The following is a 25,376-nucleotide window of genomic DNA, read 5'->3' as shown; positions in this document are numbered from 1 at the left end:
CTCGGCCAGGAGTAGTAGCGAAGACTTTATTTAAAGCCTGAGGCGAGCTCCTTAACAGAACACTTCTTGGGTGATCCCGCTGTATTCTACGTCAGCCAAGATTCGTTGGATTTTTTCATCTCCATCCATCCGGGCTGCTGTTTGGATTTCTCTCTCTCTCTCTCTCTCTCTCTCTCTCTCTCTCTCTCTCTCTCTCTCTCTCTCTCTCTCTCTCTCTCTCTCTCTCTCTCTCTCTCTCTCTCTCTCTCTCTCTCTCTCTCTCTCTCTCTCTCTCTCTCTTTTTTTTTTTTTGCAGCTGCGCCAAACTGATGTTGACTTTCTTTGTGTATGTAAGTAAGTACGTTTTCAGCGGTGATGTCACAAATGAGAGTCACTACTCGTGACTGATTTGGGACATCAGCGTTGAAAATGTCGGGGACGTAAAATACGTGCTACCGGAACCTGCAGTATACTGTCAGATAGCCTCCAACAAAACGTGCTGTTGGGCTAGTTGGTACATACTGAATGGTAGGCTTAGCGGGAAAAAAAGACGATACTGAATGGTAGGCTTAGCGGGAAAAAAGACGAGGACGGTGGCAGACGAGACAGGCGCTGATAACGAATTTATTTCTAAAAGTACAAGCATATGTATGACAGGCATGCACTGAAGAAAAAAAAAGGAAGGAAAAAAAAAGATACACCACCGGCATCTGGCACAGCGCGAACATCAGAAAAAAGTTTGAAGAAAAGCCCTTCCCATCATAGATAGCAAGCGACAGTAGACTCACGCACATGGGCCCCTTTCTTTTTATGAAAAATGCCTCGGCAATCTCACGTGCAGTCACATCTCTGCTTCTTTCGGTTATTTTTGTTTTGTCCAGGTCAGCTTTGCAATCACAATCAACATTCTTAAAATATTGCGGCACGAGTGAACCAGTTCCATTTTCCATCGACAGGGCATGTTCTCTTAGGCGGTCATTGATGCATCGGCCGGTTTGGCCGATATACACTTTACCGCAAATCGAAGGAATCTCGTACACAACACCTATCTCACACTTGATGAACGGCTTGACATGCTTCTTTTCGCATTTTTTGCGTTTCACTTCTGGCGCTATTCTTGAACACAGCGTGGAAAGTTTTAAAGGGGCACTGACACAAAATTTTGAAGGCGAGATAACTTTGGAGATAGATTGATGGGAACACATATACATCATCTGCAAAATATCAGCGGTGAATACAGCCCAGGACATATTTTAAATCAATTTTAAAGTGTGCGAAACGCAACCGAGCAGCCAGCAGAGGACCACGCGCAATCGACATCCCGAGGTTATTGTGTAAATAAACAACATCCAAACACGTCACGAGTTTGTGTTTGCCACTTCCGCACTGCCGGCGTTTTTCGCCGGCTCGCCCGGCTCGCCGCTCCAATCGGAGGGCCGGAGGGCGGAGCTTCTGCTCTCGAGAACGAACGACCCGATCGTTGGCGGCGGAGGCGCCGTGATTTCGTTAGCTAATCGGGCAGCTGGCCGCGACCAAAGTTCTACAGCGATTCCAGGCACTCTGTTTCTATTACTGTTTATTACCATTGGATGCGAAAACGCGCCGGAGGCACGAAAAGCCCACTGAGCTAGCCGCACGGTCGCTGTGCAGGCGGCGGCCACGGCCGCGAAGTGGCCCAGGCCGGCGCAGGTAGCTCGAGTGATAGCTTGTTACCGCTGCACGAAATTGTCCCCAAGTCCCGGCCATGGTGGCTTACATGAGAAAGGAGTTAATGATGCGATGGCGGGTTGCATTAAAAATTGTCATCTGCACTGCTTACGAGAGCGGCACTCGAATATCCGCCGCAGTGCTAAGCTGAATACATCTGTAGGCGGACCTGTAGGCAGACCGGCCGGCTGCTCCTAGCGCGCGTCTTGCCACCCACCGTCTCGAGCGTCGCGTGTCGTTCTTTAGCCGCGGTAGCATTTGCACTCGCAGCGCCTGCGTCACATCCACGGTCGCTTTTTAATTAAGCGCCTCACGAGATCAGTACGTGGGGGCATTCGCAGAAACTGCCGTCGATGCGGATTCGACAGTGCTACGGCGGCTCTGCTCTGTGATATCCCTCCGACGGTCACGTGGTCAGCTTTGTTCACACAAAATCCACAAAATCCATCGTTTCGCGGCTCTCGCTGAAACCGAAACTGCGACTGGCCGCATTGAAAATGCCTCTAATTAAACAACCGTCGCACGCTGAAGCAAATGAGGTTTCTACAGGTTATAAGTAGGTCATTAGCTACTTATCGCAACAAAAAAAAAAAAAAACAAGATGCAAAATTTTTGTGTCAGTGCCCCTTTAAGGGCGCTGAAAACACAACCAGTACGTTGTACCTGGAAGCGACCTTCTTAAAGGAGCCATGAAGAGAAAATACAACTTGGTTTAATTTGAAAGAACTAGGATTCAGTATCTCACTCAGCTCCATTACAGCCACAAAAGATGTTTTTTTAACGAAAAAAAGCAAGAAGTATTTAAAAACTTTCAAATTTTGCGCCGCATGACGTGTTATGAGCAAGAATGACGTCATACGGGCCAACAATAAAACATAATTTTCAGTGCGTTAACTGCACTTTAGCATTCAAGTGATGTGGTCAGACGGAACTAGAGGCCCCATTAAAGACGTCCAGTCATGTGTCGTCGCGACAGGTCAGTTAGGCGGCCGCCAATCGCCCAAACAAGGTTCCGTGACGTCATAGAAAAGTTGCTGAAAATTTTCTAGGGGGTCGCGACTGCTTCACACGTTTTCTTTAATATCTCCGTTATTTGTTCGAAGATTCCGATGATATTGGTATCATTTGTTATCGGGACTAAGCAGTCTTTCTAATAAACCCAACTTGTATTTTGTCTTCATGGCTCCTTTAAGGTTGTGCGCAACTCGGTGCGAGTACGGTATGACCGCAGGTTTTGGCTCATTTGGCAAGCGCTCAGCAGGAGCGCTTTGAGGAGCACCTTTCGTTTTCCTTAACATACCCTCTGCCACGGCAGTATACGGATTGAGCTCGGAAAGCGAGCAGCTTGAAGCCTGGCCGTTTTGTGGTCAAAGCTGCTTCTGATAGCCTGTCCCCGACTGTTTCCAAAGCGTAATCACAACCGTTGGGCCATGACACCATTTTATTTGGAGGTACGACTGTGTGTTTTATAAGCGAGCTTTTTTCTACGATTAAGGAAAACCACGAGTCGGACTACTTCCGTCGCAGTTGGCATACTTTAGCTCATTCAGTTCCCAAGGCGGATTCGTTGCGGAAGGACGGAGGCAATTGTGATCTTCGTCCTTGTGCGCGACCAGTGGTGTATCATCCTGCCTCCCTGCCGCAAGTGCACAAGAAGCAAAATCGTGAATAAATGGTCCTCGAAAGGGATGCCAACCGACAGTGGCAGGTGCAGGGCATCCTCTCCGGCTTCCAATGCGAAACTGAATTGTCCAAAGGATCACTCAACAGATGCTTTGTTTTGTAGCGTGTACTACACTTTCCGAGGTTGAGCAGTTTCGCGTGGCTCCTGGAGAGCCGTGCTGCGCATGCGCGAGGAGCAGTGACGTCACACGGCGCACAGAACGTTGCTCGCTGCCCGGCGTGTCTCACACACCCCACGCGCCCAGCGTCTTCGCCAACCTCCGTTCCGCACGTGGCGGCCCGGTCCACTTGATGATCATGCGAGGGGTGGCCAGGTGTGGAACCGATGGCTCGTGCGTCGCAGCAACACCATCGTGCGCCTGTGGAACCAGCTTAGCTCTGAGGCGATTGGTGACGCTGCGCCGGAGCCGCTTGATAAATATACATGCGTCACATAATGCGTATACCGTGTGTGGGTCATCGAAGCAGCAGTAAGCATGATGATCAAGCTAATCCTATAGACAACAAGAAAGCTAAGAATAACCAGCTGAACTTCGCTACGTATATACTGGCATATATCCGACCTAAGCCACTGCTAATTTTCTATATATACATTTCATTGAAGTGCGGATAATCTTGCTACAATCGAAAAGGTTAGGTATCGGAGGCCGAACCAGCGCCAGGGCATATCTCGTACGCAGAATGCAGTAAGGTTCCTCTGCCGCTTAGGCGAACATACAAACACTTGTTTGGATGTGTGTGGCAAAAGTTTTACATCGGCTTATCCCTACATAGGAGTTTTCTGGGAGGAGGCTTTGTATTCCTCAATGCGCAATACAAATCGAAAGAGGGCCAAATAATGTGCACGCGGAATCGTAAACACGATAACCTTCGACGTCACTGTCCTCTCAAGTCCAGCAAATCACGGCAAAAAGATGCGTAGCTGCCGAAATGTTTCAACACACACCAATGCGTGAAGTTTCCCTTTTTTGACAGGTTAGAGTACGAGTGCGCGCTTGCGCGTATAATCCCAGTTACATATATGGCTCGTTAAAATGTAACTTTGCTACTCATTAATTATACACCGACAAATCGATGAAACTGCGCACAGTGGTATAAGGACGATTGTGTATTATTTCTGTCAGGGCTCGCAATTCCAAATCGTTTAAGAATCTAAGATTTTTTTACAACCACTCGAAGACTAAGGACTACGCTTATATCGTTGTATGGTTTTTCGTTTGGTAACAGATCACGTGCGCAGCAAAATTAATTGAATCCCAAGTGCGCGCTGCCAAAGACAACTTTTTTTATCCTTTGAGAGCGAGACCGTTAAGAAAAGATAAATAAGAAACCACTCTATGACGAAATATGCCATTATCGCTATTATCCGAGCACTCAAAAAGGGCGGGGACCGCATTTAAAGATCGTCTGAAGCCGGAGCTAGCGCGCCCGCAGAGCGACCAGTCTCCGAGCGCAGCGGTGAAACACGAGAACGTAATAGAAGAAATATTGCGAGACGCAGCACGAGAGTAAGAAAATAAAAACAAGCGCGGGAAAGAGATGAGGAAATTGAAAGAGGAAATTCTTCATTCGGTTCAAGCTGGGTGCCCGCTCGTCTCGCGCCGTGCGCACGCGCCATTGTGCTGCGCCTTTTATATATACCCTGCCTAGAGAATCGAGCACTGGACACGCAATCCGGCAGGAAATTAAGAGCCCGCCCACGGCCTTTGCTCCCCCTTTTTCCTTGTGTGGCTTCGTACGGTTGCTCCGGCTTTTGCTGTCGGACAAGGCTCAATCTGCGCATCGAAACTCCGTTCGAGGGCCTTGAGTGTTCCCTTGCGTAAACGAATAGCGAGCTATTAACGACCACGCGCGAGCTTTGCCGCACTGAAGCGGCATGATGCCGATGGCAAAATAAGAGACTGATGCGCCGTAAAGCTGTACTTGAGCAAAATTCCGAGAAAAATCTTGCTTAAAGGAAAATTTCTCTGAACTGGATCGATCCGAACAACTTACGAAGAAAGTGGACTTTAAGCCTCGTGTCAGGCAATAGCGGCGCGCTTCGAGGGATGAGACGAGAAGCGGTGGATGCTCACCACAGGAAGGTGGAGTGATGAGTTGAGAAAATTCGGGTTTAAGGACGAAATGGGCGGCACGGAATGAGGAAGACTGGAAATCTTCGAAGGAGCCCTTTTCCTGCATCATCAGGTAACGGTCGATGATGACGAATGGCGATGTTAGGTGACGACGATGATGATGGTAGATAAGAATTATGAGCGGGACAAAAAGGGGGTTTATATTGAAGAGCATAGTATTTAAAAATTTGGCTGCAGGAATGAATCTAATCGACGCTATTCACGGCAGCTTTCGCGTGGCAGCTGACTACAGCATGATAAAAAGAAGAGGAATTCAGCAACAGCTTCAGCAACAACAAAAATGGCGAAGCTGGTGGAGATTCATGACAGGAGCGCGAAAAAACTACACGCGAGGAGAAATTGACGAAACAGACGCTGTTAAAAGTGCTGTTCATTAAAAAAAAGCAAGCGTTCTGTACGCTCAAATCAGGCAAAATCACACATCTCACGTCCCAGGACAAAATGCCGACGATGAGTTTTAAGTGCACAACATGGCAAATACACAACAGCCTGTATTCTCAGTTCGTAGACTGCATACAACGTATAATTGTCGCCGGCGCACCAGTTTCATTTCATCCATTTTTGTTGCTGATTTCGATGTCTGCTTTTCCGTCCCTGCACATGACGTTTTCAAGCGTGTATTTCGCTCGGCGAGCTCCCGTCTAAGTTTTCCCGGCCTTTATTCTTCCGTCGTCTTGCTCAGGGAACAATATTCGCGCGCCAAAACACCGAACTCGTTAGCCGTACGCGCAAGGACCTGACAATCTCGATAATGAGAGCTTGTTCTAAGAACGCGACGAGTATCCACAGCTCGTAGAGCCCGTTCCTCTCTTCCGACTGAAGGAGAGCAGAAGCCGACAAGGCGGGACAAAACAGGATGCCGCTCCAGCCCAGCCGAGTAATTAGTCCGCGACTAAGCCCTACACACGCACCGCCGATGCTCGGTGCCGATGCGCGCTCGGGATTAGCGAGTCCCATTTTTCGTGCGGAAAGTTAAAGACAACCAAATGCGATGTCAGTCATCGTAGGCTAAATGGTGTTTGGGCCTCACCAAAATGCACCTCTTCCGAGCGCTATACAGTGCGTCTAGGCTGGTATACCCAGACGTCTCACGGAATGCACGATCACATATGGAAGTAGCAAAACGGTAGGTCAGTGTGAAACCAAAGCCACGAGCGCAATGTGTCAAACCTTGGACAGTTATAACGGCTGCCGAGGAAATTCCAAGAAAAAAGTTGACTGTTGTGTGTACGCTTGTACGGCTCGTCTATCACAGCGACATCCGTGGATATTTTATTATCCAGGGCACCTTTTCTCGGCGCGTCTCCACCGACGTGTGTCCGTCTCTGTGTGGGAGTCGCCAGCGTCAAGGCGCATGCGTCGCCTAGCACAAATCCGAAAAATATGCTTCTGCCAGGTCAGTTGCCTAAACGAGACCCCCATGAAGTAGGAATCGATGATGATGATGGTTGGTGTTTCATGGCGCAAGGCCAGCGAGGGCAAAGAGCGCCAGAAAAGAAGTTATATAATGAAGCGAAGTGATTACCATAAAAAGGTAGGTATAAAAACATGTAAATCGGACATAGTAAAATCAATTAAAAGTAATGGTGATGGCTGGTGTATAGGGCCAGATTTGATTATGCGTGATATGAGATAAGGTTTAAAAACTTAACATCTGACAAATAACCAAACACACGTTTCATAGAAACACTGGCATCGTCCCCTAGAAACAGCGATGGATGTAGTGGGATATGTTGTCTGTAGAGTTCTCTGAAGTGTTTGTGTCGTGTTGTGTGAAGTGCCTTGCATGTTATTAGTATGTGGACTACGGATAGGCCCTCCCCGCACCTGCTACACAGAGGTCTAGGAGATCCCGTGAGCAGGTGGGAATGTGTTGCATGCGTGTGGCCTATCCGTAATCGAGCCAGGGTAACTTCGTTGTGTCTGTTGTGAGTATCAGTGGTGTATGCTCCCAAGAGTGGCTTTATAATGTGTAGTTTGTTGTCAGTCTGTTGATTCCAGTGTGCTTGCCATGTTGTGCGAAGGTGTTGTCTGATGTGTGATTTGAGGTCGGTGTAGGGTACTGTTGTTATGTCAACGGTAGTTGTAAGGGCAGCAGCGGCCGCCATTCGGTCTGCGATCTCATTACCTGGAATTCCAGAGTGCCCTGGCACCCAGCACACGGTCACCTCAAGGTTTAACGCATGCACAGACATAAGAGTACTAATGAGAGCATTGACCACATGGTTTTTAGACTTCTGTGAGGATAATGTACGCACAACACTTAAAGAATCAGTATAAATTACAGATTTCGGAATTCGACTTAGAACAATATGTTGAACTACAAGAAGTATGCCATAGGCCTCTGCCGTAAAGATACTTGTATTTCTATTCATAGTTCTACAGACATTAAAGGTGCTACCATGCGCAGCACAGGAAACAGTTGTGGCAGTTTTTGAAGCATCCGTGTAAAATTCAGCACACTTATATTTGTGCTGCAGGGACAAGAAATGTTGCACAATCGCGCTTCTAGGCACTCTGTTTTTCTCGACACTTATAAAAGATACATCACATGATATCGGGCGAAGCTGCCACGGTACTAGAAGTTCAGTAGCGGAGGTTTTGATGGTGTCTGAGAACATGACATCAAGTTGCGACGCTTCTTCTCTTACTCTGTAAGCGAAGGGAGCAGAGACTGAAGGACGATTAGTAAGAAGTTGAGATAAGGATGTATCATAAAAAAACTGATGTAAAAGGATGGTGAGGCATTGATGAGATTTTAAAAGCATAAAGCAAGTCTGTGTAGGTTCGCTGACGTTCTAGGCTCCATTTGTTGCCCTCTACATACAGACTTTCGACTGGACTAGTCCGAAAGGCACCACATGACAAGCGGAGCCCTAGATGAAGCACAGGGTCCAGCATTCTGAGGGATGTTTTAGTGGCTGACCCATAAACAACGCTACCATAGTCCAGTCGTGAGCCTATCAAGCTAGTAAAAACACGTAAAAGAAGTTGTTTGTCAGCACCAAAAGAGATGTGCGACAGAACCTTCAGGATATTCATTGTTTTTAAGCATTTATGTTTTAGTTGTTTTATGTGGGGGTTGAATGTGAGCTTTTCGTCAAAGATTATACCTAAAAACTTGTGTTCCTTTTTGACAGGAATAGAGGCACTGTGGAGTCGAATGTCTGGATCTGGCCGAATGCCACGCCTCTTAGAAAACACAACACAAGCGCACTTTCCTGGATTACATTTAAAACCGTTGCTATCTGCCCAGCCGGCTAGCTTGTTCACACCAAGCTGCACTTGCCGCTCGCAGACAGACAAGTTACAAGACTTAAAAGATAATTGTACGTCGTCTACATAAATTGAACATGAAATCGACGGTGGCAATGCCTTCCGAAGAGAATTCATTTTCACAATAAACAAAGTGCAACTTAAAACTCCACCTTGCGGTACACCGTTTTCCTGCACATGAACACTAGAAAGTGCAGTTCCAACTCGCACACGAAACGTTCTTTCAGACAGGTAACTAACAAGCGTATTCACCATGTTACCCGACATTCCAAAGGACTTCAAATCGCTGAGGATGCCGTACCGCCAAGCAGTATCGTACGCCTTTTCAAGATCAAAGAAGACTGTCATACAGTACTGCTTGTGGAGGAAAGCATCTTTGATATACGCCTCTAATGCAACGAGTTGATCGTTGGTAGATCGCCCCGCCCTGAAGCCTGCCTGGCAGCTCTCGAGAAGACCGTTGTACTCTAAGAAGTACACGAGTCTCCTGTTTATCATCTTCTCGAAGAGCTTACATAGGCAGCTTGTCAGGGCAATGGGACGATAACTGGCAGGAGAGGAAGGGTCCTTCCCTTCCTTTAGGACAGCTACTACTATGGCCTCCCTCCAAGAGCGTGGAATGTGCCCCGAAAGCCATATTTTGTTGTATAGGTGTAGGAGTGTTTCAAGGGTGTCTGAGTGTAAGAATTGTATCATTGTGTAAGTAATCTTATCTGCACCTGGAGCTGAAGGTTTACATGTGGTCAAAGCAGCCTTCAGCTCATAAATTGAAAAAGGAGAATTGTAAGAAGTGTGCGACTTATTGCTATCACGCAGTGACTTCTTCTCCGCAGATGTTTTGTGATTCATGAAAGTGTTCGTGTAGTGTGCTGAACTGGACACGTGTTCGAAGTGTTGTGCAAGCGTGTTAGCCTGGTCTTCCAGTGTGTCCCCTGTTGTACTAACCAGGGGCAGGCTGTGTGTCTGTTGTCCTTTGAGCTTGCGTATACGTGTCCAGACTTTGTGTGTGTCCGTGTATGAATTAATGGATGTCAAGAAGGTGTGCCAACTCTCTCGTTTCGCCTCACGGCGCACACGTTTTCCTAACGCCTTGGCCCGTTTGAACAAAATGAGGTTACCCGACGTGGGGTACCGACGAAGGACACCCCACGCCTTGTTCTGGGCCTCTCGAGCCCGCCTACAATCCTCATTCCACCACGGCCTCCGCTGGTTGCGCGGGGCACCAGAGGCGTGGGGAATAGACTTTTCGGCGGCGTCGAGGATGTGCGCCGTGAGGAGTTGGGTAGCTTCTTCAACGTGTAGGTGTCCTATGGATCTGTGGTGTAGTTTGGATGTCTCTGTAAATGTGTTCCAGTTAGCTCGTGCTTCATTGAACCTATTATGGGAAGATGAACTGCTTGGGCCTTTACCTATATATGTAAGTGAGGTGGGGAGGTGGTCACTGCCATATGGGTCAGTACCCACACCCCACTCAAGACATGGAAAAAGAACTGCGGAGCCAATCGCCAAGTCAAGACATGAGTATGTGTTGTGTCCTATGTTATGGTATGTAGGCTGTTTATTGTTGAAAAGGCATGCTCCTGAAGATGTAAGGAATTTTTCTATAAGGCGACCTCGGGCATCCGTGCGAGAAGAGCCCCAAAGAGTGTTGTGAGCATTAAGGTCGCCTATCAGGATGTATGGTTCGGGCAGCTGGTCAACCAGCGCCTCGAAGTCAGAGCTTAAAAGTGAAACATCAGGAGGAATGTATATGGAGCATACCGTTATCAACCTATTAAATATTATTAAGCGTATTGCTACAGCCTGAAGGACGGTGTTCAAGGTGACAGGGTGGCATGCTAAGGATTTGCGGGCGATTATGGCCACACCGCCAGAAGAGTGTGTGCAGCCAACCCTGTCCTTTCTGTATACCAGGTAACTATTCAAGAAATTTGTGTGCTTAGAATTCAGATGTGTTTCCTGGACACACATTACACTTGGCTGATTAGCATGCAGTATTTCATATACATCGTCAAGATTTTTAAGGAGGCCTCTACAGTTCCATTGAATTATGTTTTCTCTTCCCATTATTTAGTGTGAGAGCTACTGGAGTGTGTATGTTTATGTGTCGTCTTTCGGGGCTGTGACTCTCGTCTTTTTTGGCTTGTCCGGAGGCTTTGGCGTCGGGACGCGTTCCTTGCGGTGCACCGCAGACAAGAACGGACCGACGTCCATTTCATCCTCGGATGTCCTAAGAGCGCCTGAGGGATCAGGCTCCTTGGACCGCGAACCCTTTGGGGCGCGCTTTTCCTTGCCCGCAACCACCGAGGGATTCAGGAACGCCTCGGATGGCGCAGGCGGTGCGGTGGGGGTGGGAGCTGCCGCTGGCTCCCCCAAGTCCATCTCCTCTGCGCCCTCGCCTGTGGCTTGGGACGCTGGAGTGGAAGTGGAGGATGCAACATCGCTTCCACCAGACGTGGTTGCCCCCACAGCCGCTGCTGGCTCAGCGAGCGGTGCGGAGGCGGGTTGGGCTGCCTGAGGCAACCCAGGGGGGGGCGGACGCGGGACCAAGTCCGACTCGCGGTACTGGGTCCCCGCAGAAACCAGACGCCGCTCCGCCCCCCGGCGAGCTGCGTCGGCGTACCTCCCCAGAGGGAAAGAGGCGAACCTCTTCCGCGCCTCTGGGAAAGTGATGTTTTCTGTTACCTTGATGTTGATTATCTTTTTTTCTTTCTGGAACATTTCACACGTGCGGGAGTACGCAGCATGAGGTCCATGACAGTTGCTGCACATTAATTGTTCAGCCTGGCAGTTATCTGTCTCATGATCTTGCGATGAACATTTCGCACACGTTGTTTTTCCACGACAGGAGGTGGTGCCATGCCCAAACCGTTGGCACTTGAAACAGCGTCGCGGGTTCGGGATGTACGGCCGGACAGAACAATGAATGAAACCTGCTTTGATGGATTCGGGGAGTGAGGAACGGTCAAATGTTAAGATTATATGCTTTGTCATGATTTGCTTATTATCTCGCCGCATGGTGATGCGCCTCACTGCCGTCACGCCCTCGCCTTTCAGACCTTCGAGCAGATCGGCCTCTGTCTCATTTATCAGATCTGGCTCAGAAATCACACCCTGAGAGCTATTGAGGCTACGGTGGGGTGTGACTCTGATGTCCAGATCTGCCATGCGATTCTGGGTAAGGAGGCTTGTGGCTTGCTGGTGAGTGTTCACCTCGACCAGGACTTCGCCGGTTCTCAGTTTCTTGGCTTTGAAAGACTTGCCCAGGATGCCTTCAAGGAATTTGGTGATAAGGAACACTGACTGGGAGGAGATAGGATTTGAACTGTCAAGAGATTCAACAATTAAGAAGCGCGGATAGTTATCTGGCTTTTGGGATGCAATTGTTGGCAAGGGTGGGAATGAAGCTTCGGTGCGGCCCCTTTTCGGGGGCCGATCACGTTTGGGGGGGGGGGGGGTTGGAAAATGCCATATGATACATTGGAAAGCAGGGAGACGGGGGTACTTTCTTCTTTGACCGTACCCTGGTAGCCAAAGAGGTCCCGGAGCTCCCTGCCTGGTAGACAGACAGGGAGCCCATCCGCCGGAGCTTGACCTGGGCTCCGACGGCCACCGTTCGTGGTTTCTAACCCTCCACCTATAAACACATCGCCGCGGTTGGATCCAGCTTATGTTTGGGGGCTCGGGGTCCGCGGTATCGCCAGTACCGTCACCAAGAATGCTCAAGGTGCCCCGTGCGGGGATGAAGTAGGAATCATACCTACTACTTGGCCACGAGTTTTCACTGTTAACATGGTATCCTTGTGCGCTTTTTAACACAAAAGAGTTTTATTCCGGGATACACAAAGATTTCACTGACGTCATATCCGCCACGGAAATGACGCCAGTACAACGAAGCAAGCGGCCTGCAAAGGGCGCACCCCTGCACACGAGGTCTTCTTCCGGGGAAGTAACCTTTAGTACTAAAGAGTACGTTGTACTTGGGGTTGTTCGTTTTCGGGTTTTATATTTTAACACGAAAGTGTTTCATGCCGGGATACACCAAGATTTCACTGACGTCATACCCGTCACGGAAATGACGCCAGTACACCTTTGCCGAAGCGACCCACCAGCAGGACGTTGCTCGCCAAGCGCACCCACAAGACAGCCGCCGACCCGCAAATCATGCTCAGCTGCACACTTCGGCGCACATTTCACTTTCACATTTTACCGATTCCTATGGCGGAGGAATCAACCACATTTTTTTTTTATTGAAGTTATGTGGCTAGTTTTAAGGTCAAGCGTGCCGAAGAGAATTTGGAATTTTATCATGGCTTGGAAATTTCGCAGCAAATAGAAACAAACCTCGAAAATACAAGCCGTTACTGCTATAGATCCACACCCACGCACACATGTCCACACGGGGGATATGCGTAAAACTGCCGCGAACTAGTTAGTATATTGTGAGGATACATGTAGTGTACAGGGTGTCCCAGCTACCATGCACCAAGATTTTAAAAAATAGTAATGGCGTAACTCGAAGAAAACTTAGTGCATTATGTTTGCAATATACTGTGGAGAAGCGGGCAGCATTTTTTTCGTTAATGAGACTTAACTACTTTTTTGTAATTAATTATCTAACTCGAGAAGTACTGTCCTAATCACTAAAGTGTCAATGAGGCAATTGTAGGTATTCACGAGGGGCATCTAACTGCGGTATTTTCAGCGACGAACTAATTGTGTACACATTTATTCTGACTGATAAAGAAAACCCGCGAAATATGAAAAATACCACGTGACGGCGCCTCTGCGAGCATCATAAAGCAATGCCCTCAAACAGGCTGCCTTTGAGTTAGCCAGAATGAAATAAACAAAAGAAAGAAAGAAAGAAAGAAAGAAAGAAAGAAAGAAAGAAAGAAAGAAGAAATCGCGACAGTCTGTGCCTTACCTGCACACGCGCCCGCGAATCTTGCTGTTGCTGCTCCTTCCATGCATGCCATTGTCAAGGTGATGCGCTGTCTCTTCGGGTGCGTGACAGGCGAAGCAGTTGCTTTCAATCAGCTTATTTGGGGACGCTGCTTTACAATGCGCACGGAAGCGCCGTTACGTGGTATGTTTCATATTTTGCGGGCCTTCTTTATCAGTCAGAATAAATTAGTACGCAATTAGTTCGTCGCTGAGAATACCGCAATTAGATGCGCCTCGTGGGTACCTACAATTGCCTCATTGACACTTCAGTGATTAGGACAGTACTTCTCGAGTTAGATAATTAATTACAATTAGTTAAGTCTCATTAACGAAAGAAATGCTTCCCGCTTCACCACAGTATATTGCAAACATTATGCACTAAGTTTTCTTCGAGTTACGCCATTACTATTTTTAAAAATCTTGGTGCATGGTAGCTGGGACACCCTGTATATCTGAAGCATGTATGTACAGAGCATGCATATACACTACTTTACCTGAAGCTCAGTAGACACATACACACCTGTGAATCACATGTTCATGCCCTGTATTTGTTATCTCGTTTTAAAGCGGAAACTTAGGACGTGCCGTACGAAATATTGTGCCCTGATTAACCATGCACAGCCAATCGTCAACAGCCGTTGCTGTAGGAAGTATAGCGTTGCAGTGATCGCCGGAGATTTTTCATAGCTTTTTTTTTTCTCATTTGTAAACAGGCTGAAAATTTCGGCTGCGATGTTTACGTCAGCGCATTTTCGCAGTAATGACGTAGTACAGGAAATGTACTGAAAAAAAAAATGTTTCCTAACAATGACTCTTTTCTATCCCTGTTTAAAAACCGAATACTAGCGGCGAGACGACAACAAAAGCTAAAAACGGGTCCTTCAATAAATCGACCGCAGAGGCACATCGCTTCTACTTTGATCTACGTGAATACCTGATAGACGCTAAAATTAGAGCGAACTCATTAATCACCCTGCCACAGTTTTTTCTTGCCTAAGAGTTCTTTTGCCTGGCTAAAATACGGAGTGCGCCTGAGTGACAAAAATAACGGGTGGGTTGGCCAAGACTATCGACATTTCTCCCGCCTACGGTAGCCACTTGAACGCAAGCGACGGAAACACAGCACTTGGCTTATTTTGAAGGCTCTCTCGGCTTTCATCTTTAGCATAGACCTAATACTTCGTGAATTGAAAGCATGTTTCTTAAGCTTGACAGTCGAGGGTCACTCACAGTCTGGTGGCGCTTATAGAGGCTGAAATATTTTAGCAAGACGGTGTTAAACTTGAAACCATTTGCATATTCACTGCTTTCAGCAATGCCTATTTTTGTCCGACAAAAAAGTAGGTTAAGCGCACAAAAAACAAGTGATACTACATCTTGCCCAAAGAAATAACAAAGGCAACTAACAAGTTGGTTTGCATGAATAGTTTAACTATCTAAGTTTATCAGCAATCCTCTCCCAGCGGCACATACGATATCCTAATCTACAGATAGTATCTGCAGTGCCACTTGCGATGTGACAAAGGCATTTTTGCAAATCTTTTCGAAGGACAAACACTTTCGCGCACAAGCTCGGAAGTATACGAAGGTTGCACACCTGCCACCGTTTGACAGGTTGCCGTTATGCTTTCTGCAATGAAGTAAAGCAACTATAGCAGCCACCTAGCCCTTCCCTTTGTGATGTCGTACATTAAGCTATGAGAGAAACGGGGAAAATTTCCCGCTTCATTTTTTTTTGCAATAAAAGCGGATTTCGCCAGTGATAAAAGGGAGGGAAAATGCCGAGAGATCTTCAAAAGGTCCTACTTGTATAAAAACAAATACTTAGCCTGCATTTAGATTACTATATTGGGAAGGCCTCGTTGGTTCCTTTACCATCACCTCAGCGAATCTAAGTTTGGAAGGGCGGTATAGAAGAAATGACCTCTACCTTTTTTCCCTATTAAGTCGCAGGTATATTTCGCGTCCTGTACGAGAGCTATAGAGAATACCGAAGAATCCATACGGCGGTCGTAATGCGAACGGTTTTGTTTACGTCCCTTTATGACAGGAAACAAAATAGTGGAAACTGTGCGCATTCGCTGTTTTGGCGGCAGTCCCTACGTGCAACCGGATTTCTGCTACGTTACCTACAGGATAACATCTCTTACCGATGTGGTCCGTGGTTTTGAACAAGTGCAAAAAAAGCCAAGTTCTGCCCAAGCCAGGTTCGCGAAGAAATTCTTCGGGATTAAAAATGCGACTACAGCGAGATTAAACTGGGCGATTGTTTTGATAAAGATGGATTGGATGGAGTGGAGTGGACGCGTGGCGAATCTTTCCCCTTACCCTGAACGCTTTGGCTGCTCCGGTAACGTGAGAAGGTGCGGAGCGGACTTCGTTTGGTTATGAAGCCGCATTGCGTCTGATGTGACGTCACGACCCCGCAGAATTCAAACAAATGTTTTAAATGCGACGCATCTCTTTAAAGAAATATCTAACAAGGCGCAGGTGCGGAGAATTATACGTGTCAATTTACGGCGCTTCAACGAAATATAGCCGCAAAAGTAAAAACAAAAGCAGCAGCACCCAAGGCTCCTTGAAAACTGAGCTCACCTGATCAGGAAAGTCTCGAACAAAAGGCAGGCTTGGGAGTGTGCTCTTTCAATATTTACGGATAACGGAGGGCTTGCAGCTACAGAACACGGCCCGCCTCGCTGGCAGAGATACAGGGGAGGCCGTTTCCGGACTACGTAGCGGAGTGTGCACTGGACCAGCTGCAGCTGCAGTGCAAACCGGGCGAATTTAGAATTCCCTCCCCCCTCTCTATGAAGGGGAGAAAAGAAATTGTCTGCTGCCGTGAGCTGAAATGGCGGGGGTCAAACCATTTGTAGTTTGTGACAGCTGGCATGACATCAGGGCGAGGTCGCGCGCGATTCTGACAATCTAGGCTGAAGGGACGAGCAAGTACCTTCATTTTATCTGTTGCTGATTGTGTGCGGAGGATACTAGTCATTGAGGTGCTCGATTCTGTTCTCTTCTAGCTGGTCACTTCAAGCGAAGTTTCCTTTTCAGGTCACTCCGTTAAACGAAGTCTGACCTTACACCGAATTGTATAGTTAAGCACTAAAGGAGGCATATGCGAGACGCCACTTAAACAGAATAGCGACGGACGTGTTGTGTTTTATTGCGTCTATAACAAATGCAACTATCCGCAAACTGAACTTCCTATAAACGGAATGAATGGCACCATTCGGTTTACATTTATTGTGACAATATTGCATTCGAAACACCTCTATAGGAAAAATGCAAGCTCAGAACAGTGAGCATACAACCCGAAAGTGAGCAGTACGGAAGGAATTTGGGTAGGGACACAGGTTCATTGAATAGATAAGAAAACTAAGGTTCTTCCCAACTAGGCCGCGTAGCTAATTAGCAAAAGAAAATTAGATTGCACAACAAGGATCATCTGGCTTGCTGCTGATAATGGCAATAGCACTTTCCCCATACCAAATCTCCGTAACAAATATTAACTCAGCCAACGTGCAACTAACAGCGTAGGAGTGTATCGACAAGCACACAACGCCGACCCTTGCCGACGTTTTTTTTTTTTTTTTTTTAAGACGAAATTCTTTCTTGGGTTACTTGAATGCGAAAATCATGGTCTGTCTGCAGCCTCGTGAGTATCATTCTTTCCATGACCTTGGAAAGGCAGCTTTACCTCGAATACAACAATATATACCCAGAAGTTATGGCTGGTTTTCGGCGCGGGCGTTCCTCCATGGACTGCGTGGTGGACTTGGTAAAGTTTGCACAGCAAGAAAAAAGTCGCAAACGCATTTCAGCAGCCCTCTTCCTTGACGTTAAGGGCGCCTATGACCACGTCGTTCATGAGGCTATTCTAGACGCCCTGGAGTACTTCGGATTTGGTGGGCGAGTTTACCGATGGATAGAAAGCTTCCTGTCCGGAAGATCTTTTCATGTCATGAAGGAGGATGGCCCCACATCACGGCACTTTATTCGACGTGGTTCAAGGTGCGGTGCTAAGTCCAACGCTTTTCAACGTTATGATCGTCAGACTTGTGCACGCTCTCCCCAGGAATGTCTGCGTCTCCATTTATGCCGACGACATTTGCCTCTGGGCTTCGGGGGTCAACCGACCACAGCTACGGGCACGACTTCAAAAGGCGACCAATGTAACGCGATCTTATACCTGCGACAACAACGTTTGAGTATCTCGGGTGGCAAGTGCGCGCTGGTTGCATTTACCCGCAAGATGCATGCTTCGATATTCCATCAAGATCAATGAGAGGTTGGTTCCCTACTCCAGGCATCACAAATTTCTTGGCGTCATCATCGACAGGGACATTTCCTGGAGCGCACATGTGTCTTTCCTTAAGAAGAAACTTACCACCATTGCCCACATATTCAGATTTCTTGCTCGAAAGACGTGGAGCTCGGTAAGAGGAATGCTGCAACTGTACTCCGCACTTTTTTTAGGAGCATTGCGTTACAGCTTGCCAGCAATTTCCAACACTTGCACCACTAACCTGCGGGTAATACAGAGCGCCCAAGCGCAGGCTCTGCGTACGTGTCTTGGTTTGCCGCGTTGTGCATCAACAGTGGGCACCATTTGCATCGCTCAGGAACACCCAATAGCACTGTACGTGGCTACTGAAGCACCACGCCTGTACATCAGGCTCCTCACGAGGCTGCCTTCTCACCATCTGGCGCAGCTTCCTCAAAATAGACCACGATCTACTTTTTCAGCCATTATCACAACGCACAGGGCTGGAATCCCTTCAAGGTACGCCCCTGCGGCAACACCGTCCTCCCCGTTGTGGTGGCTGGCACAACCTGAGATCCGTCTCAGTGTTCCAGGAATTCGAAAAAAAAGCCGACTTGTCACCATTGGCCCTTCAACAGCTTACGCTGCTGTTACTGCATGAACGGTACAACGGCCGGAAACATGTGTACACGGATGGCTCAGTAACGTCATCCAGTTCGGCAGGTGCGGTGTTTGTGCCGGCAGATTGTGCCACAACTCGATTCCGTGTTGGCTATACCACGAGCTCGACAGCTACAGAACTTGCAGCCATTCGTGAGGCTCTTGATCATGTCATCGGAGCTACTCTTCAAATTTGGGTGATCTTCTCGGATTCCAAGACTGCCGTATACAGAGCTTACGCGCAGCCCTGCGCTACGACCCCCTACACCAACTGGTGACAGAGATAAGAGAAAAATTCCATCAAGCCATCACAGCCGGCCATGACGTAATATTCCAGTGACTTCCAGGTCACTGCGGAGCCATCGGTAACGTGCTGGCGGACGAAGCTGCCCGTACAGGCCATGAGAGCGACCGCACCATTCTGCTTCCGCTTTCAAGGACCGATGCCGCCAGGACACTTCGCTCCTTTGCACGCAGGATTACCATGCAGCAATGGAACACACCGGACTTCTCGAATCCACGTCTGTATATTCAGGATCCTCTTCTTTAGCGCCGTATTCCGTATGGGCTGTCTCGACCTCAGTCAACTTTTCTTTGTAGACTGTGGTTGGGAGTGGCCTTCACGAAAGCCTACTCCTTCCTCATGGGGATGGCCACCAGCGCCCGCTGTGACGCCTGTGGGGCGGAAGAGTCTATAGAACATGTGCTGTATCGCTGCCCCGAATACTCGTCGGAGAGGAGCGTGCTTGCCACCGCGCTCAGCCGATTGGACAATCGGACATTTACAGTGGAAAGCATTCTAAGTCGTCGGTCTTTACCATCGACCTCGCAGAAGGCGACGAAAGCCCTTTTACGTTTCCTGAGTGAAACGAACTTGCGTGAAAGACTATAGTGCCCGAAACGGGACAAGAGTGCGCGCTTTCTCACTCCTATCTCTTCCTCTTCTCCCGCCCTTTTATTCTCTGAGCCCCATTCCCCCAGTGTCGGGTAGCAAACCGGTCTCTACACCTGGTTAACCTCCCGGCCTTTCCCGTCTTTCTTCTTCTTCTTCATGGTCTGTCTGTGTGTCTGTTCGTCCGTCTGTACCTCGATTCAGCCACCCGGACAAAGTGAAACAGAAGCTGCATAACAGGTTTGTGTATACCCACAGCCAAAGCTAAACGTCTGAGTCCGGTGGCAATGTTCACACTTGTCAACATCGTTGAACAATTAAGAACAAAACACTACGCAAATATGAGGCAGAAAATAAATGTATAAGCGATATTCCTTATTCCTTATATTCATAGAACCGTGGTTTCTACGATAGCGAATGAAATACTACATCCACTGCTGAAAAAAAAAAAAAAAAACCTCCGTCGCGTAGGTTGTGGTAGTTGGCGGTGGTAGTTGTAGTTGTTGTTGTCGTAGGGGTTGGGTAGTTGGGTTGCGAGACGAGAGAGAGAGAGAGAGAGAGAGAGAGAGAGAGAGAGAGAGAGAGAGAGAGAGAGAGAGAGAGAGAGAGAGAGAGAGAGAGAGAGAGAGAGAGAGAGACCTAAGTACGTAACGTGTTATTTATTGCCATCGTTTGCACCCCACCCTCTCTGCGGGGCAATCTGTTGGATCTTTACTATTATTCTTTTCTTTCTTATTATCCCTCTCGGGAGGGCAGTGCGCCATCGTCGAAGTTCATAAGCGATGGAAGCAACACCTTCAACCAGTATCGCGACGCGAGCCAACGTCAGCGTTGCAGTACCAGTTCAAGACATCGTGCCATCCTCTTCATCGACGGCGGCAGAAGACAAGGCTGCGAGACGGCGCGCTGCCGACGCCGAACGCAAGCGTCTGAAGCGCGCTGCCGACGCCGAACTTCGTGCACGAGAAGCCGCGGCCAAACGTCAACGTCGGGCCGCGGATCCTTCGCTCGGGCAACGAGTATATTCGTCGCGCGCGCAGTAGAGGGAGAGGAGGTAGCACCTGCTGCTGCAACGCCTCTTTCAGCGCCGGAGCACGCGCATGCGCGCCCGCACCTGTTGTTGAGAGCGAGGAGGAGCGGGGGAGGGGCGCACGTGCTGGCTGGCTGCGGACGACGAGTTACGGATGCTAACATCGTGAGTTAAAGAAATGCTCTGCATTAAAAAAAAAAATCACTGGTTGCCTGCTGTCGCCCGCGCCTCTGTGGCTCCTGGCGGAATTTTAAGAAATGAAATGGCAACAGTAACAAACGGTTCCACTACATAGGTTCCACGTTCCGCTTGGAACGCACGTGGAGTAGGGCAACGTGGTTCTATAAACGTTGAAGTAGGGCGCCTCGATTAACGCGCGTCGCCGCCGTACGGCAGCGCTGGCATCGAGGCACCCGACTGGGAGCAGTCGAAGGCAGTAAATTTAAATTGACTTGAGGAAACCTCCAGCGTGTTTATCTTGGAATGAGCGCGACGGAAGACGAACAGTATGAGAGGGGAGAGGGGAAGCGAAGGGAGGCATTTACTTCGCAAACGTCGACGAAAGACTATCGTCTGTCGTCGATATCTGCAAAGAAAAGATCAAATACGCGGCCAGTTTTTTCGCGTGTCGTGTATGGGAAATACTCGCCACCTCATTTTCGGGTGGAGCTGTTTTAGTGTTATAAAAAAAACTTCGTGCCTTCACGCGTGATTGCGTACGTACGTACAGACATGGGCAAATGAAACGCGATTGCGAAAATATGAACCAGAACACTAACAGCGCGATTTCTTTCCATGCGAGTGAAATCGACGCGTGGCTTAACTACAGTAACGAAGTTAGCAAATGCGGCGTTCCAAATATACCAATAGCGTGCCATTATTCGACCTCCGCGAACGGCATTTTTCAATTTCGAGGATTCCTGTTCACATTTTCGTGTTCGCATTCGTTCGTCCGTGACTACATCACGCGGACGATCAACACAAGAGTGAAAGGAGCAGATGGTGAGGTGGGATCGAATAGCTGAACGTCTCTGCATTCCCCAAACCTGGCAAGCAAACGTTCTTAAATCGACTGCGTTCAATCTTCCTAACCGCATGTATGGGAAAATAATTTTAATCCGCCGTCCCAGCCAAACTCAAACCACACCTAGACGAGCATATTTTCAATTCTCGTCCGGGATATCCACACAGGCCGTAGTGCGGCTAAAGAACGTGCAAAACAACAGTAAGAGTAGGAAACACTCGATCAGGCGCCATCCTCCCCTTGCAGAAAAAGAAGGGGTTAGTTCTTACCCTGTTGCCTTTTGACGTAACGATATGCCGACTGCCCCCCTCCTCCTTACGGGAATCAGGCACTCTCTGTAGGCGGATTATACGATCCAGGACATCAGCGGCTCGGATGGAGAAGTACTCGGTAGAAGCAGCAGCAAAAAAAAACTTACGTGCGCAGCACAAAAATCGGAATTGCTCACGGTCATAAAATTAACCCACCGCCAGGCATCACCGTCACTATCGAGAGCCAGTCCTTTGCAGGCTAGGGTTGCTACGTATGTACGGACAGATGAACACGAAGACCGCGTACAGGTTGACTCTACTCCAAAAAACGAATTAATCAAATACTCCGAATCATCCCAAGGATCAACTGCCACCGGCGCCTAAGGGGAGCGCACGTTTTGCGCATTGTGCAAGTTCTATAATCAGAAGCCGCATAACCTATGATGCACCTTATCCTTGAGTCGCCCAGGCAGAGACAGAGCAACTGGACAGCCCGGCCCTCAAAGCAGTAAAAAATGCCGACCGGCATCCATATATCTATGCCTCGACGACCAGGCTATTTTAGTTGAACCTTCGTAATACCAGGATATGATTAATAAAAGCTCAAAAAGTCAATCAAATAAAAACACTGAAGAGCATCCCCTCGAGGAGATACGTCCGCGGAAAATCGGGGTACCTAACGTCAGAATTCGCGCCTTCAGAGGCAAAGCCAATAGCACCGAAAGTAAGAGCGCGCATTACAGTAGCAACAATATACGGAAAAATATGCACGCCGAACCCTAAACCGGCAGGCGGGCTGCACGGGCCAAGATCCTCCACCGAACACACGGCAATGACCGCGGCACCTTCTATATTAATCCTGCAGGTACGGAAGCAGAAGAGTGTGCAATAGCCCTTGCGTCAGAACCCCCCCCCCCCCCCCCCCACCTTCCCCCAAAGGGAACCCAGTTATTCTTATATCCGACTCACGAAAAGCATGCCGATACTAAACACAGGTACGTATACCTCCCCGACCAACCGTGCCAATCTGCACCGTGTTGCATGCGGGACTCTCGCGAACATCTGCTACCGTTAAAGGAGTAGTGACACGAAATTTCAAAGCTGAGATAACTATGTAAAATGCTTCGTTTTTATCAGGAGATATCTTCCAGCAAGTTTCAACAGTAGCCGTTCTGTATAAAATATTTTAAATTCATTTTAATCTCTGTCCGCACGACAAAGCCCAGAGCGGGCCAGCATGACATCTGCCCCTTGCGCCGAACTGCCGACGTCGGGGCTCCCGTGACGTAGCCGACGCGCTGGCTGCAGTTCGCGCGCGCTGCTATACCGTGTGTACACGTCATGGTTTTGGGACTAACGTCATGCTGCCCGGGCGCGCGGGGATGGGGAAGACCTCGGCCGGTTTGGGCGAGCGCGTGCGTTCGGTCGCGCGCGCGTCCAGACAGGCAGCGGTGCGACAAGAATGGTGACGTCAGGTGCTACCTCCTGTCATGGCGGCCGCTCGGCGTTCGTTTTGTCGAAACCGAAACTGACACGAATAAACGACGCTTTAAGTGATTGTTTACGCTACGATTGACTGTCTAATGTGCCATTCTATTATTAGTGGGCTAATAGGCACCCACAGCAGCGAGAAAAAAAAACGTAACACGAATATTTTGTGTCGGCACTCTTAAGAACTCAGGGGCGCATGCCGAACGTGCACCCTCCGAATCCCCGTCGCTTCGGAGACACATTGGGTGTTTGGACAAGGCCGAAGAGCCGCGAGTGTTTCGACCACCCGCCGTGGGGCCTCTCGTTAAAAAAATGCATGTGTGCGGGCCGTCGAATTCGGGGGCAGTGAGCCGGGCTTCAGCCGGGACCAAGGTCGGGTTCTCGGAACCAGGCTGGCCGTGCGAGCAACTAGAGGCTTCAGCAGCAGAAATAGAACCTGGACGGTTGTCTTCGGGCAGAAAAAGAGAGCGGCTGACCACAGGAGCCCGTCCGGACGACGCAGGGCCAGGGGCCTAATTCGTTAGGATGTAGTGAAAATAAACGCCCACCGTCACCGGTTCGCAGACTGGCATTTTTCTCAACAACCAAAACAAGCACATCCAGTTAGCTCGTCTGATCTGGGCACCTGGGCATGCGTCTCTTCCTGGAAATGATTGCATCCATGCAATATCCCGAGGCTTCACCCCCACGGCCCTGGCGGAAGGACAACTCAACTTCGGCAAGACAGCATACCACTCGCATAATACATTTCGCATGCTACCCGACAGACCACTTGCTCCGCCACACGCGCAACTAACACGTTCCTTAGCTTCTCCCTCCGCAACGCTTTCTATGCAGCAAAGCACCCAGACCGATGCCCCTCCTGCGGAGGACACCCAAACCTTCATCACTCCACAATTTCTGCACCGATTATGACCTTCATCACGAAGAAGTTAGTGGCACCACCCCATGGCTGCTTGAAAAATAGGAACGTCACAGTGTTGAACCAATGGGCCGGGTTTTGTAGGAGAGAGAGAGAGAGAGAGAGAGAGAGAGAGAGAGAGAGAGAGAGAGAGAGAGAGAGAGAGAGAGAGAGAGAGAGACCTTTATTAGAAAAGGATGACCACTGATCACGATGGCCGAAAGGACTGGGTAGGGAAGGTGGTGGTGGAAAAACGTTTTTATTTGAGCCGACAAAAAAAGAAGAGAAAAAGGTGGTAAGAGAAAAACAAATTCTGGTCGTTCTCAGTAGAGTAAATAACTGGGCAGTTCTTGGAACCTGCAATTAATGGGCCAGTTCGTGGTGATTGCAATAAGGATCACAATATAGTCAAGAGTTCGTGCAGGTTTGCCAGTTCGTTCGGGGGAGGACCCACTCAAACAACCCGTACTAGACCGCTTTTATTTGAATAAACTGCTATTTAATATAATAGTTGCGCACCAGTTTGTTGGGGATCGGGATTTGGTTAGGGTGATTTGAATGTACGGTGCCTGGCGAAAGCGGGGCACCACCAAACTAGGTGTGTGAGGTCTGATGGAATCGTGGTATGGCAGTAAGGACATCGAGGGGGCAGGTCAAGGGTATACCCCTTGCGAAGCGTTTTGGGTGTGTAGGCTGAATTTGCAATGTATTTGTAGAAGAAAGTTAGCAGCTCCGGAGTGGCCACTTCACTGAACTGGTAATTCAATGGTTCAAGCAGACTTTTTTTGCCCCTTAACATACGCTCATTTCCTCAAGGTTCCTGCTACTTTTTTTAGAGCTGCACCCGGCTTTCTTTCTTTTGGGCAGGGGAACACGTGGCTGAATCAATCTCGCACGTCAGTATTGATCAATCTCGATAAATCTCGCCAGAACAATTGGCAAATGTGCCCTTGCGAAGCGCGTTGTTCACCTTGAGCGAGGCTTCGCGACAACGTATGCAGTTCGCAATGAAGGCCGGGGACACGACCCCGGCAAACGAAGCGTAGCATTGGGCAGATTAGAAGAGGGCAATCTGATTACGGCGCACGATAAAGATCCCCAGGTGGTCAAAATTAATCCGGAGCCCTCCACTA

At 48.7% G+C, this 25,376-nt stretch overlaps 1 protein-coding gene across 2 annotated transcripts in view; it reads right to left on the bottom strand.

The window, feature by feature from the left end:
- LOC144174176 (short-chain dehydrogenase/reductase family 9C member 7-like) overlaps nucleotides 1-25,376 on the bottom strand; it is a 72,377-nt gene that overhangs the window by 21,091 nt on the left and 25,910 nt on the right. The window contains exon 1 of one of the 2 annotated variants that reach the window (XM_077702692.1): nucleotides 16,323-16,444. The exons of the other annotated variant lie outside the window; for it this stretch is intronic. The gene's annotated coding sequence lies outside the window, so the exon portion shown is untranslated. Of the gene's footprint in view, nucleotides 1-16,322; nucleotides 16,445-25,376 lie in introns of those variants that run through there. 2 annotated transcript variants of the gene reach the window in all.

This window comes from Haemaphysalis longicornis, unplaced genomic scaffold (genome assembly GCF_048455015.1).
Source record: "Haemaphysalis longicornis isolate Haplotype H1 unplaced genomic scaffold, Haemaphysalis longicornis Haplotype H1 scaffold_3, whole genome shotgun sequence".
In the NCBI taxonomy this organism is placed as follows: domain Eukaryota; kingdom Metazoa; phylum Arthropoda; class Arachnida; order Ixodida; family Ixodidae; genus Haemaphysalis; species Haemaphysalis longicornis.
Note: the sequence above shows the minus strand (reverse complement) of the source record. Positions and strands in the feature narration are given on the sequence as shown.